The following is a 6,484-nucleotide window of genomic DNA, read 5'->3' on the forward strand; positions in this document are numbered from 1 at the left end:
TGCGCTCTTCTTTCCTGAGTTTTGGGACAAATTCAGCTTTCGTGAATGTGCTGGTAAATCCTGGGATAGTCCAGTGAACACAGCTGAGCTTTCTAGATTTACACTATTGGGTCTGTAGTGGGAGTTTTCTCTCAGTTGAGGCAGGATATTCTTCATCCTTGTTGGTGCTGGGCTGTGTGCTGAGGCTCAGGAGAGAGAAAGCTTCACAGCCACTTGGTGGAAGGAAAAAATGATGCACATATCAGAAATCCTGTGTTTGTAATGGGGGCACAAACCAGATATTGTCCCCTTCGCCAAAGAAGGGTGTTGCAGCTCCAGCTCCGCTGCCAAATGCGCCATGATGTGCTCCAGGCACCTGTGCTCAGCACACCCACAGCCTGGGCATCGCGCCTCTGCCGCCGCGAGCTGCACAGGGAGCTGCAACCACTGGCTGGTGGGCCCCTCCAGTAATCTGTACATAGCTGTAGCAGTAATGTAAATTTTTTGCTATTGCCCCTCTGCTATATTGCTTGAGTATGGCTGGGTGCCCTGTCCCCTCACCTCTAGGTCTTCTCAGTTTGCCAGATCTCTCTCTATATTTTTTTTCCCTTTAATTTTATTTTCCGTTTGTTTGTGGTTTTGTTGTTATTGGCTGGTTGCTTGCTTGGTTTGTTTTTTTTCCTTTTGTTTTCCAGTAACCCGGCTGTCGCGGCAGAGCTGCCGGGCCGTGCGCTGAGTGGGGTCCCGGGGGTGCGGGGCTGCAGGGCCGAGGTGCAGACGCCCATCGGGGGCGGGGGGGACCAGCACTGCCAGCCCCCGATGCACCAGCTCCGCCTGCTGCCCGCACACGGCATCTTTCCTCCCGCGGGTCCCGCGCCCCTGGTAGCCGCCTGCTCTGGGCGTCACCCCGGCGGTGTCACCCCCATCCCCGGCAGTGTGTCCCCCCCGCGCAGCAGCGGCAGAGAGCGCGGGGGATGTGGGTGCCTATTGCCCAGACTTTCCTGAAGCCGCCCGGAGGAGCCCCAAGCCGTTGTCCCCGTTCCTGCGGTCACACCGAACGGTGACATTCATACGGGCAGCGCCTTCAGCAGGGGTGGGCCAGGGCTCCCACCACCAGGCTCTGCCCTTCTGCAGCATCAGGTCTCCTGTGCACCCGAGCTCCATATGGAGCATCTTGCAAAACCTCTTCAGTCCCCCTCACCTTCCAGTAATTGAGACTTTTAATCCTCACTTTCATTAACATTAAATTGACCTGATCTATAAGAAAACAATAGACACACGAATAACAAAGAAAGCCAATTTATCTCTCACTCGTTCATTTTCTCTGCCAGCAAACTAGCTAATTAAGGCGATTTGTCATGTAAGTGACAGGGAAAAATAGAGTCCTTCCTCAATGTGTTTCATTGTTTTGATGGCACACTCAGACATTGATGCTCTGCAATTTCTTATGCAGTTGTTACTGTGTGTCTGCCAAGTGTAGAGAAAAATTAAGATACAGTACTGACATACTTGTTACAAAGACATTTTGCTAAAAAATGCTATGGCAGATCAGCTTTTTAGCTGTAATAACAGAAAAAAGTAAATCATTACTTTTAACTGGGGGCAATCTACTTTTAAAGGTTAAAAAGATAGACTTCTCTTTTTTCGTCAATAGTCGAGCACCAAAGGATCGCTGTTGGGTTGTGATGAATTAATCCCATTCCCCTTTATGGAGGTGATGGTCCATTGTGTGACAGAGCGGGAAGGGAAGCAGGACCTTTGCTTTGGCAGGGCAGAGCAAGAGGAGATGCAAACCATTCCTGGGTTGCTCTGCTCCTTGCTTGCAAAGTGAATGATGAAGCTCAAAGGCTTTGCTTTTTGCTAATAATGAGCAACAGGAAACTTCAGCTGAGACCGAAGTCCAAGGAGAGGTTTGGGCTGGGAGAGGGAGGGAGAGGGCTCGGGGGCATTCCCATGGAGAAACAAGGATCACATCCAGGTTTGGGAGGGTGTCTGGAGGGAAAAATCGATGTGTTGGGTACCAGTCAGCAGGGGCCTGTGGTCCTGGGCACTACGGGTAGGCAGTGATACTTCCACTGAATTTCTCAGCCTTCTCCTTCAGCAGACTCCTCCTGACACAGAAACTGCATTGCAGTTTGCTGTACTGTTCTTCTAATGTTTAATTCTCATAATTTGAGAGGTTTTGAGAGGTTTCCATCTCCCACGGAGCACTTGCATTAATATTCCAATTCAGGATCTCAGTTCTGCTGCTGATTACAGGCAAGGACAGATCTGATTCTTATTAGTGTGAATTAATATTCTTTAAGAGTTCCAAAAGCTTTCTTCTCCCCTATCACCCCTCTTCAGGCACTGGCAGCCTGGCTATGCTGGGAGGTGATTAGGTTTGTAAATTTGTTCCTGCAGACTATCAGTGACACCATTAGTTTTCTCATCTCACTTGTGCAGCTGAAATTGTGACAGCCTCACTTCTTTAATTGGGATCATCTCGAGTGGCATCTCAGCATCAGAAGGAGCCTTGTAGCACAGGCCTCGTAGGCACAGAGCAGACAGGAGCCACTGGGGCTTCTAGCTGTCACGGCTGGTAAGAAATTCATCCTCGCTTTCCAAAAATTGAACATAGGATGAGAGAGACACTGACAACGGACTGGAGGTGGGAAGGTGTCCCTTGCTCTGAAGTAACCAGCTACTGTTGGCATAGCTGGAATTCAGCACCTTGGTGTGGAGGAAGAGAAAAATCCCTCCTCCTCTTGTTGCCTGAGGTTTGGCTCAATGCTGCTCCCTTGGGAGGGGCAGGAGAGATGGGGGGAGGAAGTGGTGTCCAGGAGTACCCCAGCTCTTCTGCATGGAACTGGCTGTGACATGCTGGTGGCTGGGACCATCCCTGGTGGGTGCAGTGATGGGGACAAGCACAGGTCCTGCATCATTTCTGCGTTTAGGTGTTTGGGGTGGGAAGGGGCATAGTTGGAGCTGTGACTCCTTGACCCTGGCTTGCCCTGTGCCTGGGCCACCTTTGCCTCTTTGTTCACATGGTAGCAGTGAGTGCTTCCGTTGGGCTGGGGGGACCACAGGTCTCCACAGAGTTCCATGCAACCCTGAGTCACCCTTGTTCCCTGTGTGACAGGGTAACACCCTGCCACCACTGCAGAGTGATACTGTATTTATGTGAAACTAAGTATTAAACTGCAGCCTAATCTCCCCTTGGATCTCACAGTTCATCCATTCCTGTCTGCTGGTGTTGTGCTGCTTGGTCAGAGGCTGTGGACATGGGAGGAAGGGCTGTTGTCAGCCTCTGGCTGGTGTCCATCATGCTCATGGCCTTCACACAAGAGACCGAATTGGGTGCTCAGGCCATAAATGCTCATCTGTGATCCTTTCTCTGGGCTGGTTAGGAACCCCATCCTACCAATGGCCTCCCCAGGGCTGTCACTGGCTGCTCTGAGCTGCCCCACCATAGCTGGAGCCTCCTCATGCCATCTGACCCCTGAGTCCATCACCTGCAGAGGGAGTCAGGGCTGCTTTGGGGGAAAAGAGGGGCAGTTTTGAGGGCTACGAAGCAGCAGAGGACAGGCCCATGGTGCTGGGAACAGGGCTGCTGGAGGCAGGCTCCTTGGAGGAAGCAGCTGCTGGTGAGCTGGGGCGAGCACAGCAGGTCTGGTGGCACAGTGTCTGCCCACTGGCTCACTGGTCCTGCAGGCAGCTCTGTGCCTAGGCTGTCACCAAACACCTGTCTGTTCCCGTGGCCTGGCCTTTCACCGTGCTGTGGGGAGACGGCGTTCATTGTTGCCAGGAACTGAGCTGGGAGAGCAGGTATCAGGGTTAGAGTTGCTGGGGCGTGGTAATGGTTATTGCCCACTCATTTTGGTAATGAGCCTGCCCAGCTTGTTGGACTTTCCCTCTTCAGCCAGACACCGTGGCTGAGCAAAACACTGCTGCCAGCATGTGCTGTGTGCTGGGCTGTGTGCCCCAGCGGGGACACAAACCCCAGGGAGCACAGCCATGTGCTCTGCCCTGCCCTTGCACGGGCAGCTGCCCGCTCCTGCCCGGCAGCGCCACAGTGCAGCGCGTGGGCTGTTCACTCGCTGGTGATGGAGAGTTGTCCTTCCCACCTTGCTTCTTGAATCTGAAGCTTCCCTGGCGTATTGTTGGAGCGGAAGCGTGGTTTGTGTTTTTGCTCTTGCTTTGACTAAAATTGGCTTAAAATGCCCCAGGGATTCTCAATTAAAACAAAGGAAGGAGGTTACATTTCAGGAAACTCCACAGACTACATGAGAGATGTAATTCTGAGTGTGCAGTGAGTACAAAGGGATCATGTTTTGGACATTCCAGCAGCTGGAAGTTTTGTTTCCAGCCTGGCAGTGGATCTAAGCAAGCAGATTTGGTTGTGTTCCTCTCCACCCCTTGTTTGTTGGGTGTAAGACTGAAGCATCCTCAAAGGGCAACCACATGTGTTAGGGACAGCACCAAGAGCAGCTTCCTTCAGCTGCGGCTGTTGGGGAAACTGCTAATGGTCACTGGGATGGGTTTAAATGAGCAGTATGAAACCTCATGCTGTAGATCAAATACAGCATTTCATAGCATTGATATCCAACTTCCCAGGGGCTTCCTTACCCTTTGGGTATGGCAGTTGTGGTGTTGGCCTGTGTGGCCTCCTGCCAGTCCAGCCAGTGCTTAAAAAGGCAGATGCTTTTTCCAGAAGCAAGTGGAGTTGTTGGGAGATGGCTATCAAATTGTGTTCAGCACCACCAGAAGTATCTCAGTGGATCAGATGCTGAACACCAATGCCTGAGCTGTGCTGAGGGTCCTGCTGGGTTCCCACTGGCCTTGATGGGGGCTGTTTGGACACCAGTTGGTTTCATCTGTAGGATCAGGGGCTTCATGCTGTGGAGGGGACTGTGGTCCCAGACCTGCAGCCCAGCTTCCCAAAACCCCCAGCCCTGACCTAAGCCAGGCTGTGAGGATTTCCAGGCTGTCCATGTGAGCTGGGAAAACAGGGGAAAGGGTGGGGTGGGAGCAGAAATTCCCTGATGATTTTGCTCTTGTTTTTCATTTTGACCTAAGTCAGAGCTACTGGACTTCATGGAGGGACAAGCTGACTGCAGAAATGCCTCATGCTGATGCTTACCAGATATTCTTCTGAGAATCATTCTGTGTCACAAGAAATTTTGCAAATGTTAGTTTTTGTTGCAAATCAGAGTGAAACCAGATTTCAAGAGGCTCAAAGTTCTCACAAACTTTGAGTTCTGGCTGCCTTTAGCTGCAGCTCTCTGGCAGTCTGCTTGCGGTGCTGAGATCCCTTGTTCTTTAGCATGTGGCACAAGGCGTTAAAATAGCTGAGACCAGCTATGTGCCGTGGGAAGCGAAGCATTTTATATTAAGGAAGGGTAAAACTTTACTTCTTGTAGCTGTTTTGATTCAGTAGTTGTCTTAGTGGAGACTTCTTTTCAGTTTCATTGTTTGAATCTGGTAATAACCACTGTTGTGTTTGCGAGTTTTAAGTGAAGACAGTCCAAATGCCTCCCCAGCATATCATTTCTTCCTGTGTCAGCGTGCTGGCTCTGTCTGCCTTCATCAGCACTGAGGACTTTCTCTCCCTTGCTCCGCTTGAGATGTAACTAAGCTGTGGGGAAGCCCTGTCTTGTACCATGGGATACACAGTCCTCATGCCTCCCTAGATGATCAATGTCTCAAGGTGTCTCTCATTCAAAGAGATTATATTTGGTCTACAATTTGCTAACATCAGTAATGCAGGTGCTTGACATCGGGGTCCTTAATGGCCTTCATGTGCTTGTCTATGCCCTTTGTTGTACTTGGTTCCTGGGTTTAGTTTGCAAAGGTGGTGCTGCCAGGGCATTGCTGGGAGGAAGAGTTGTGTGGGCATCAGGAGTGCGGTAGACTTGGCAGTGGGCTCATGTGGAGGGGTCACGAGGAGCAGCTCCACTTCCAGGAGCAGGGACAGTGGTGGGAGAACGTGCCTGGGGCTGAAATCAGCCCAACTCCATGCACCAGGACAGGCTGGCCATGGCACATGCCAGGAACGGTTTCTTCTCCTCCTTGTCCACATGTGCTGCTGGCACAGCCTGTCCCTGCAAAATCTGACCAGGGGAGTGCAGCACAAACAAACCTGGCAGCATCAGCCAGCACAACCCAAGAGGCAGCGCACTTGGTATCTGGGAGTAGGGAGATTTGGGTTTCAGGGTGGGAGCTGCCTAGGCACGGGCTGACGTCAGCCCAGGGGCCCCTGTGACACCAGACAGCCCTGTCACCGCCAGGCGCTTGCCAGCTTGCAAAAGCTGCGTTACTTATGCTCACGAGTGTTGTGGGAAGCCACATCCCAAAGAAAACCTTGTGTGCTTAGCCAAAAAAAAAAAAAAGGGGGGAGAGGAAGGAAGGAAGGACGACCTGTAAAACACTTTCCTCCAACGTCTCACAGAGTCACAGCCCTTGCGCCACTTATCTGGCTGCTGGGTTTTACTTTCAGCTGTTTGATTCATGAGAACGTGTCTCA

This window comes from Streptopelia decaocto, assembly GCF_964273445.1.
Source record: "Streptopelia decaocto genome assembly, chromosome: 6".
Classification (NCBI taxonomy): Eukaryota; Metazoa; Chordata; class Aves; order Columbiformes; family Columbidae; genus Streptopelia; species Streptopelia decaocto.